At 33.5% G+C, this 12043-nt stretch overlaps 1 protein-coding gene across 4 annotated transcripts in view; it reads left to right on the plus strand.

Annotated features, from left to right (window-relative positions):
- Positions 1-12043, plus strand: part of igf2bp2b (insulin-like growth factor 2 mRNA binding protein 2b) — a 38175-nt gene that overhangs the window by 1326 nt on the left and 24806 nt on the right. The gene's annotated exons all lie outside the window — the stretch shown is intronic.

The following is a 12043-nucleotide window of genomic DNA, read 5'->3' on the forward strand; positions in this document are numbered from 1 at the left end:
ACACACACACACACACACACACACACAGACACAGACACAGACAGGGAATCAGGTCTGAAAATAACACCATGTTGTGTGGATTACATAGGTTCCTGTCGCATAGACTTAGCATGAAGTTACTGAATTTCTGTGTTTAATTTGTATTTACGTGTTTGTATGTTTGTAACTTTCGTTTTGCTTGATTCGCCAATTTAGTAAAATATCTGTTGGCTTACGTCGCAATAATAGCCTACATTTTTATAGTTGTTTTTAATCATGCATATTATAATTTGTATTATGTGCAATATTTATGTTGGATTCTGACTGTCTTGTTTACCTTCTCTTATTATATCAGAACGTGTATCTCAGAAATGTTCCAGTTTATGGAAAATATATCTAATAGGCCTATATAGACTTTGTGACATGCTTTGTGTAGGCCTATACGTTTCTCTGAATACATTACTGTATTCAATACAATACTTTCAAAAAGAGTATCACAGTGAATTAAAAAAAATAGTTTTTAATATGTTAAAACACATGCAGAAGTGCTTGAATAGCAGTCAGAGGTCACTGCATAGTTAGCTACATAGAGCACAACCACGTGACCAGCTTTACATTCCTCCTGTTTAGACACCCTCTAGTTTTTTGCAAATGTGTTTCTACACAGACATGTGGTTTTTTTTATTAAAGAAAGCTTTTTCGCAAGGATGTAACGACACTGTAAAAACCTGCAATCGTTAGCTTAAAGAGCTGTTTCTACCTGATAGATTTCTACCCATAAAAAAATGAGCATTGTTGGTATAAACATATATTTAAAATAATGTGTATACTGTATAGGCTGGTTCAGTGATGGTAAATATTTTTTAATAAATAAAACATAGACTATTTGTTTCAGTGCACATATGATGGGGACAAAATGGCAAATTTAAAAATACGACAACAAAAAAAAATTAATTGACAACTTTGATCAACTGAATATTATGGTGGTCATTTCTGCTTCAGTTTGTGTCGTCAGTCTAGTGCAAAACCCAAATAGACAGGCAGGCAAAAGGTTTTTGTAAGTAATTATATGTAAATGAAAGTCATTCTGAACTATGTAGCAAAGCACTTTTAGTTTTCCACTTTTAGTTTTTTTTTTAAAGAAAGCTTTTTCGCAAGGATGTAACGACACTGTAAAAACCTGCAATCGTTAGCTTAAAGAGCTGTTTCTACCTGATAGATTTCTACCCATAAAAAATGAGCATTGTTGGTATAAACATATATTTAAAATAATGTGTATACTGTATAGGCTGGTTCAGTGATGGTAAATATTTTTTAATAAATAAAACATAGACTATTTGTTTCAGTGCACATATGATGGGGACAAAATTGCAAATTTAAAAATACGACAACAAAAAAAAATTAATTGACAACTTTGATCAACTGAATATTATGGTGGTCATTTCTGCTTCAGTTTGTGTCGTCAGTCTAGTGCAAAACCCAAATAGACAGGCAGGCAAAAGGTTTTTGTAAGTAATTATATGTAAATGAAAGTCATTCTGAACTATGTAGCAAAGCACTTTTAGTTTTCCACTTTTAGTTGCAGTACATTTGAAATAAATTATAAATCTTACTTTCACTATGTACATTATACAAGCATATTATTATAATATACACAGAGTGCATATTGATATCTATTGTGATTTCCCACAAAACCGTCAATGTTTTAAGAATAAAATCTTAAATATAAAACAAATCAAAACTAAAAATGAAATCAAAATTCAAAAAAGTAACGTCAGTATTTAATCACCAAGGAGCCACTCAGCTTTTCAAGTGATAATAATTCAATGATAATTAAATGATAATTAACTATTACCCTAAATAAACTGTATAAATGTTCTGTTTAGTTAGTTTTTTGTTTGACTTCAAACAGTATCAAATTTATGTAGTTGATAATTATATATTCTCAACTGTTTAAACAAGTTTATTTTTCAGTGTAAGTACTTGAAGAAAATAATTACTCTGAAATCATAATGTAAATATTCCAACGGACCTAAAACACATCAGATAGCAAACTGAATCAATACACTGAAAAAGGGTAACCTAAAAATGGTAACATCTGTATTAACTGGTTTTATTCAAGACCGAAATATTATTTACCATCACTGAATCAACCTAAATACTTTTACACCAACAAAACAAAATGTTATCGGTTCAATTAAGTAGAAATAGCTGATAACAATTGCAGGTCATCAGTTTTTGTAATGATTACGATCTTTGTAGTCACTGGGAATCATTTATACAACCCCAACTGTGTTGCTAAGCATTACAAAACGATTTGCAAAACTAGTGCTTGTATTTGAGGTTATATCAGCTGTTGATTTATAGAAGTTAAATATTTGTTGTTCAGTCATTTGTCTAAATGTTCACGTTACATAAAATATTTGAAAAGGCAACGTTTTCTGTACTAAAGGGTGTTTGTGTTTGATTGTGGAGTCATATTAAATATTTTCTTAAGATTAAAATATAGAGACAAGACTTTTTATTAGTAGATTTAGGAGTGCTTACAAATAGTAATTTGATCAAAATCAAAGACAACCTTTTAACAGCTTTGAGAGTGATTGTCAGCAACATTTGACAGAATCAGTCCATTTTAAATGTAATAAGTATAAATTTAAATACATCTAATACATTAAATCAAATTTAAATAATAAAGATAATACAATTATAGAATTTATGTAATTTACAACATCACAGGTATAGTGATCATTAAAGCTTAGTAAAGAAGCATGTATTTTAGGGTAGTCTTTGTATTTTTGTGAAGCTGTTTATGATTGCTTTAAACATGATTTATTATCGGTCTCAATTTCCTTGGTTCTTTAATTCTCTTTAAATAAGATTTAAATGATGTTATCTAACAGATCTGTTTATTTGTGCATCAAATTGTCTTTCCTTTTGAAAAAACAAAACAAAACCTGACCAATCCTTTCTATATTTTTTGAGGAAAATAGACAACCTAAATGTAAAATTAAAATCATGTCATTAATTTCATAAAAAATGAAAGCTCTTCAAAGTTCCTGAAAGAAAAAATTGGGCGTTTCTGAGGAGGGAGGTTGTTTTTTTGTATGCGTTTGTGTTCAAGTGCTTTTTCGGGATTACTTTTTATTAAAACGGCATAGAGAAATACGGTAGTACGGAGACAGTGCTACTACAGACAGTGGAAGTGGGCCAAGCCAACCGGCGTGTGTGTGTGTGTGTGTGTGTGTGTGTGTGTAACCGGAGCCGAGCAGATCAGATGCCACACTGTGAACAGGACTTCGGTTCTGTCACCCTGTGTCATCTGATGCACAGGAATTCTGTCACAGAACACGCTGAATGTACTGTGTAGGTATCATGATTAGAATAGCAGATACAGAGTAAGAAAATATTATTTTATGTAATATGTTAAAATATTTAAAAATCTATATACAACTGCTGCGCAGTAGTTGTAATGTATTATGATCATGACAAGAGTGTTTTAATTGATGATGATTTTTAAAGTTACACATTTTTAATAGCTAATGCCTGTATGTGGGGATTTAATTGTGGTTTTATGTGAACACTCCTCAGGATTCTTGGAATCCCAAGATCGATCTTTTACTCTGACTGCTTTCAGGTAGCCATGTAAAAACAGTAGCCATGACTCCCTCCACTGCATAGTCTAAACCCTGTTGTAAACATTTTTAAATGATCATTTTTGTAATGTACATAGTTTGAAGATTCCCCGTTTCCCACTTGCTTCAATGCGGTGGCGCTTTTCCTATTAGCAGGTTCTTTTTAGTGAATCAAAAAGATGCTAAACGCCTGACGAAAAACTCTTGAGATGATTTACTGCTTTGTATTAGTCTGAAACACTGCCCTGTTTAATTTTCAGCATTAGCAGAGAGGGAATTTCCTTTATATGTAAGCAAAATTGACATTATAATTGGAAATATACCCAAATAAATGAGAACCAAATCTCATTGAGTTCTTGTGAATTTGAATCAAATCCGTATTGATACCCAGCCCTCCTGCTGAGGTCAGCTAATAGCAGCTTTGGCACAGTTTTAGCAAACTTGCATTCAGCCTGGCTCTGTTTTGGTATTGTCTGTAATGCCCAATTTTATGCAGATGCTGATATTCATATGGCCAAAAGTAAGATGAAATGCCCATAGCTTGAAATGTAAATCAATGAGATATGGTTTATAACCATATAATATAAAATGATATAAATATCAGTTGTCACTATATCTCTAAAAATGATGTCTTAGTAAGATTATATTTAAATGCCTAGTTTTATGATCAAAATTGTAGTTTTGAAAAATATGATGCAGTGTGATATAGAGATCATATTTGATACATTTAAACATGATTTTACTAAAAACAAATATGTATGGATAATCAAGTAAACCTAGGTTGTATGTAAGTGTTCATCTTGAAATATTAATTACAATACCAAATTATACTAAAAAAAGCTTTTACTTGATAAAGTGAACTATCAATCAGATGACAGAAGGCATGTAGGTAATTATGTACAACAGGTTTTGGTAACACTTTGTAATAACTTTCATTTATAAATCATTAGCAAACATTATATAATGCTTAACAGATCATTAGTTCATATATATTCACATAGTGTGTGAATGTGAGATAATGTTGTTAATGTATACTAATGAACTTACTAAACATTACCTAATGATTAACATATGAATATTTAATGTAAATTGAAATGCTTACAAATGTCAGTAAACTTTCAGTTCACATGATCTTCATTAGTTGGACCTCTATTTACACATCTTAACAAATAATCTATTAATTATCTGTTCATGTTTTTGCAGTACCCAATCTAAAGTGGAAACTCTTCATCATTTGTAAATGTTTATAAATGATTACTTATCATTTAGTATCTTTATGGGCATTGGACTTGTAGCTAATGTAACAAGGTTTGTGTAAAGGGTGGCTGGTTAAGTTTAGCTAATGCATTCATTATACTAAAAAAAGCTTTTACTTGATAAAGTGAACTATCAATCAGATGACAGAAGGCATGTAGGTAATTATGTACAACAGGTTTTGGTAACACTTTGTAATAACTTTCATTTATAAATCATTAGCAAACATTATATAATGCTTAACAGATCATTAGTTCATATATATTCACATAGTGTGTGAATGTGAGATAATGTTGTTAATGTATACTAATGAACTTACTAAACATTACCTAATGATTAACATATGAATATTTAATGTAAATTGAAATGCTTACAAATGTCAGTAAACTTTCAGTTCACATGATCTTCATTAGTTGGACCTCTATTTACACATCTTAACAAATAATCTATTAATTATCTGTTCATGTTTTTGCAGTACCCAATCTAAAGTGGAAACTCTTCATCATTTGTAAATGTTTATAAATGATTACTTATCATTTAGTATCTTTATGGGCATTGGACTTGTAGCTAATGTAACAAGGTTTGTGTAAAGGGTGGCTGGTTAAGTTTAGCTAATGCATTCACATTAGTATACTACTCTTAAGTATATCATTAAACAGGATATTCCTTGAATCATATATTAACAGGGGAAAACAAAAAGAAAATAATTGTTCATTTATAAACAATATAATATTAAACAATATAATATAAACAGATTGAACAGTGTTCCCTTATAATCAAGTTGACCCTTTAACCAACCCTTAAACCCATACCACCAAACCTTACCCATATCACACCTCAATAGCAGCAAACGTGTTGTGCATTAACACAAGCTTTTAATCATTTTCTAACATCTGTTAAAATCATTTGTAGATTTTCAATAAGGGCTTGATCGTGTGGAATTGAAAGTGTAATGACATTTGTAAGCATTTGAACTTGCATGAAATAATGTTTTGTTTGAACATTTTCTAATGTTTAAGTTTATTAGCAAACATTAACAAGCAGATTATCTCATGTTTCTAACTCTTTGAATATATATTAACTAATGATCCATTAAGCATCATATAATATGTGTTAATGATTTATTAATAATGATTAATGATTTTTCAGCAAAGTGTTTTTAGGGGGAAATATTTGTTGTTGTTGTTGGTGAATTATCCTGTGTAGATTAAAAATGTTGTAATATGAAAGTTCAATGGAAATTCAAGGTGACTTGTGTTATTGCATTGCCAGTACTTGTGATATGTCTGGACAAAGAGGACAGTATCTGAACTCCATTACACCAGTAGAGGGATTACATGGATAAAACCCATCTCCATTCATCCTTTCTCTGTTTCTTTTCTTCTCATTGCCCGCATCCATTAACACCTCTTGTGGCGGTTTAATGTTGTAATATGAAAGTTCAATGGAAATTCAAGGTGACTTGTGTTATTGCATTGCCAGTACTTGTGATATGTCTGGACAAAGAGGACAGTATCTGAACTCCATTACACCAGTAGAGGGAGTACAGGCGGTATTAAGAGATTACATGGATAAAACCCATCTCCATTCATCCTTTCTCTGTTTCTTTTCTTCTCATTGCCCGCATCCATTAACACCTCTTGTGGCGGTTTCTGGACATTGTGCATGGCATTGGTAGTCCATCAGGTGTTTACAGTCTCTGTTTCTGTATTCATCTCTCTTTAGACACGCGCACACACACACACATTGACTTGATCACATTCAATGCTCTTGCCCCATACTGTACCTAGGCTGAGGCAACGCTGATGTCTTGGATATTGTGCAGGAGTTGCCATGGTAACCCCATAGCTGGAGAGTGTGGAGGTATAGGCAGTTTGGCTGGGCTTTTGTTATGGATGGAGTGTGTGAGTCTAGAGCAACACAATAGCCCACTGAGACCAGCTCACAGGAGAGAGGGAATTTACTGGGAAAATTGTGATCTATAAGTACTGTGAGAAAGGTTGGGAAGCAGAAATAATAACGTGCTGTGAAAGCAAAGTGAGAGGAACACTCCCTATTTGCTGATGGGTGTCAGCTGTCCAACAGGTTAGGTTGCATGTTTTTAAGACACGCATAGAAGAGTTGAGTGTTCATTTGTAGCTTTATCCAAAAGAACTACTGAAACTATTAATGTTTAAATAAAAAATACACATCATCCTGTTCAGAAAGTTGTATTCTTCTTGAGTGTCAGTGAATGTTTGTAGCCTCAGTGTGAAAAGATGGTGCAGTACCCAATCTAAAGTGGAAACTCTTCATCATTTGTAAATGTTTATAAATGATTACTTATCATTTAGTATCTTTATGGGCATTGGACTTGTAGCTAATGTAACAAGGTTTGTGTAAAGGGTGGCTGGTTAAGTTTAGCTAATGCATTCACATTAGTATACTACTCTTAAGTATATCATTAAACAGGATATTCCTTGAATCATATATTAACAGGGGAAAACAAAAAGAAAATAATTGTTCATTTATAAACAATATAATATTAAACAATATAATATAAACAGATTGAACAGTGTTCCCTTATAATCAAGTTGACCCTTTAACCAACCCTTAAACCCATACCACCAAACCTTACCCATATCACACCTCAATAGCAGCAAACGTGTTGTGCATTAACACAAGCTTTTAATCATTTTCTAACATCTGTTAAAATCATTTGTAGATTTTCAATAAGGGCTTGATCGTGTGGAATTGAAAGTGTAATGACATTTGTAAGCATTTGAACTTGCATGAAATAATGTTTTGTTTGAACATTTTCTAATGTTTAAGTTTATTAGCAAACATTAACAAGCAGATTATCTCATGTTTCTAACTCTTTGAATATATATTAACTAATGATCCATTAAGCATCATATAATATGTGTTAATGATTTATTAATAATGATTAATGATTTTTCAGCAAAGTGTTTTTAGGGGGAAATATTTGTTGTTGTTGTTGGTGAATTATCCTGTGTAGATTAATAATGTTGTAATATGAAAGTTCAATGGAAATTCAAGGTGACTTGTGTTATTGCATTGCCAGTACTTGTGATATGTCTGGACAAAGAGGACAGTATCTGAACTCCATTACACCAGTAGAGGGAGTACAGGCGGTATTAAGAGATTACATGGATAAAACCCATCTCCATTCATCCTTTCTCTGTTTCTTTTCTTCTCATTGCCCGCATCCATTAACACCTCTTGTGGCGGTTTCTGGACATTGTGCATGGCATTGGTAGTCCATCAGGTGTTTACAGTCTCTGTTTCTGTATTCATCTCTCTTTAGACACGCGCACACACACACACATTGACTTGATCACATTCAATGCTCTTGCCCCATACTGTACCTAGGCTGAGGCAACGCTGATGTCTTGGATATTGTGCAGGAGTTGCCATGGTAACCCCATAGCTGGAGAGTGTGGAGGTATAGGCAGTTTGGCTGGGCTTTTGTTATGGATGGAGTGTGTGAGTCTAGAGCAACACAATAGCCCACTGAGACCAGCTCACAGGAGAGAGGGAATTTACTGGGAAAATTGTGATCTATAAGTACTGTGAGAAAGGTTGGGAAGCAGAAATAATAACGTGCTGTGAAAGCAAAGTGAGAGGAACACTCCCTATTTGCTGATGGGTGTCAGCTGTCCAACAGGTTAGGTTGCATGTTTTTAAGACACGCATAGAAGAGTTGAGTGTTCATTTGTAGCTTTATCCAAAAGAACTACTGAAACTATTAATGTTTAAATAAAAAATACACATCATCCTGTTCAGAAAGTTGTATTCTTCTTGAGTGTCAGTGAATGTTTGTAGCCTCAGTGTGAAAAGATGGCTGTCAAAGTCATGTTCTAAAATCTCTCAAATATGCAGAAGATCCTGGAAAACCAAAGATTGTGCAGGACCTGGAGAAGTGTTCGGGACAAACAAGGGACTAAACAATTGATGAAACTTTGAAATTCATGGAAAAAAAGAAACTAAGAAAGATAAAAAAATAATAATACAAAATGTGTGGATCACTATTTCCATAGCACTCTATATGTGTGAATAGGCCTGTCGCAATAATCAATATATTGACTTATCGTGCAATATATGAAGAGTTCAGATGCAAAAGCCTCCAAGTGCCATCTGAAATTTTCTTCTAAAATGAGCATTTTTATCAGGTTCCTATGTTTAGGTTCAGTAATTTTACTTTAATGGCAATGTATAGGTCCTTTTCTATGCCATTAAAGTGAAATAAATGAACATAAATATAGGAGTCTGATAAAAATGCTAATTTTAGATGAAAATTTCAGATAGCACTTGAAGGCTTTTGCATCTGAACTCTTCATATGTACATGACCTCAATAATAATCGCCCATTATATTTACTTAAAAATGAAAAAAACAAATTTGTTTTTTACATTCCACTTGCGCCAGTGTCTTTTGCAGCTTCTCGTACATACCGTGGTGTAGTCATGAGGTGCTAGTTCAAATTTAAAAAGTGCTTCTACAAAAAAAGGTTCATCTGCAAATATGGCCTTGTTTAGGGATCTGTGCCTTTGTGCATACGGACATCTGACTGCTAAGTAGGGATTGTGTTTTTCAGCAATAGTGTGCACCCTTAATTTACAGAGAAACGAAGGTCCGGGAAAAATCTGTAGATGGAAAAATCTCCATAAAAGTGCATTTTTCTTTTTTTTTGTACTTGTTACTTTGCACTTTTTGTTAGAAAATGTTTATTTACTATTTATTCAAGTTTTTTAAGGTATCTAAACAAATTAAAAGGTTGTTGTCATTTGGAAGTGTGTAGGCCTTCTTGCATTATTATGCTGTTACATTATGATTATACATTCAGTGACATAAAATGGTCTTTAAAATGACAATAATATCGCTAATCTCAATTATTTCTGGGGCAATGTATCGCACAACAAAAAGTTGTTATCGTGAGAGGCCTATGTGTGAATGTTTAATGGATGTGTTCAATAAATATGTAAATGTATCTATATAAATGTGTGTGTGAGAGGTTTTTTTATTTAATCCAGAAATCACCAACCTGGTCTCATGGCAAAAATGTACAAGACGTGAAATACGTACCAATAAGTACATATCACTGCAGTTTCCAAAAGAAATGAGCACTAGAGGCAGTAAAACTCCGACACCTTTTATTCCTTTTCACACACATTTACAGAGTTTCGATTAATAAAGTGTAATTTTCGCACAATTACTTGAAGAATATCATGTTATGACTTCAAAACAATTTTAATATGCTGGGAGCTTTGAAAACTGATGCTTTTGAATGTTACCACCACACATATCAGCTCACCGCACACACCAGCTTCATATCAATGGGTTTTCATCGACAGTAGGTTTGTTCGATAGCTCACGGAATAAGGAGACATACTTGAGAAGCGAGGAGCTCCGTTCGAATCCCGTATAACTGTTCGACAAAACGGTTCAAATTAGGGCTGCACGATAAATCGCATGCGATATTTAACATTGAGCAGCATTAACTACACAGAGCCGTTGTTCACTGACGAGCTGCGCAAAACCACGTTCATATTCGCGCGATTTTTTGCGCAGCTCATCAGTGAACAACGGCTCTGTGTAGTTAATGCTGCTCAAAGTGAAAGCACGCAGGTCAGGTATTGGAGATTTACCGCTGATTACAGAACCGGCTTTCTGACAAGATGCGCATTAAATATCGCATGCGATTTATCGTGCAGCCCTAGTTCAAATCTGCATATAAGTAAGTTCAAATGACATGGTTGCATCAACAAATGTGTTTTTATATCAGTTTTGCATTTGTTAACACTATCGGGTAGGTTTAGGGTTGGGTTTGGTGTAGGGTATATTTCCAACACGATAGAGCATTAACTTTTAGCGACAGGATATTTGAATTCTGAACCGCCGCAATACGTACCTGAAGCAACGTAATAAAAACACAGCAATACGTACCTATATCAACGTAATAAAAATGTGCCAGGGTTCACATATTGATCCCGTGTTTTAGCGCCACTCAGTGGACATTTCTCTTTGAAACTGCGGCGAAACGTGCAGTAAGGTACGTAAAAATGGTGTTACAGAAAAGTAGCCAGAGGTATGTATTTTTATGAGACTGGGTTGGAAATCACACATATAACCATATATCAGATGTATTTCACTGCAGCTGTACAACCAGTCAGTATTTACACTGACTGACAAGCCTTGAGTACACATTACGCCATAACCGATGTGTGACGAAAATTATGACTTGTCTTGCACATCATGAAATTAGTCAAGAACTGCAATTAACAATAAATCGTATCTCTTAAAAGAATTCATCAAATTGCCGTTTGCAATGTTTTACTTTCTCAAATTCACCTGTGGATGGAGGTGTGAAATTGCAGGTCAGTTACCCACTGTCCATTTGCCCTGTGACAAGGATACTGAGTAACAAGGTTCATAGTGTTGCCAGTATTTCAGAGTTGACATTAGAAAGGTGGAAGCTATGCTTTAGTGATATTTACCACTCTCTAAAAGAGACAATTTCCATATACAAGTATTTTAGTTTTCCTTTTGCAGTGACGGAACAATGCAAATATTCAGAAACGGATCTTACTGTCATGTGAATGCTTCTATTATTTCTAACAATTTCTGGTATTTTCTTAACAAGAACCAGTTCACCATTCCCCAGCAGTTTCATTTCTGCATTGTGGTTTTGTAAATTAAGTCAGTCTTACCACATGCATTGGATGCATGTGCATTTGTATGCTGTTCTGGAATGCAAACATTTGTGCCTGTCTGTAACTTGTTCTGTTGCAGTGTGAGACTGTGACACAATCATATTAGAAGAGTTACTCATGGTTTCACTCTGGCACTCTGGATCTTCAATGGCATGACAAAAGAAATTGTATTTTTCCTGATTGAAGAGTATTTTTTTAATGTGTACCATTAAAAAAAAAACATGAACACAGTGCACCTTTTATTGTATTGTCTTCACTGCTGCACTCATGAACAGACATACCTGTACAGTGTGAAATTATTTTTTGTATTTTAAAACAAAAGCTTATAAAGTTATTGTTTAAAATAAAATAATGAATCATTCACTAACCTAACTGAAACTGAATTAATGTCTGAATCTCTTATTCAGCCTCAAGTCAAAATTTCCAATTAAGCAAAAAGGTTCATAAATCTTCCATCAATCAATCT

The sequence above is a fragment of the Sinocyclocheilus grahami genome, unplaced genomic scaffold, assembly GCF_001515645.1.
Source record: "Sinocyclocheilus grahami isolate Dianchi unplaced genomic scaffold, SAMN03320097.WGS_v1.1 scaffold576.1, whole genome shotgun sequence".
In the NCBI taxonomy this organism is placed as follows: Eukaryota; Metazoa; Chordata; class Actinopteri; order Cypriniformes; family Cyprinidae; genus Sinocyclocheilus; species Sinocyclocheilus grahami.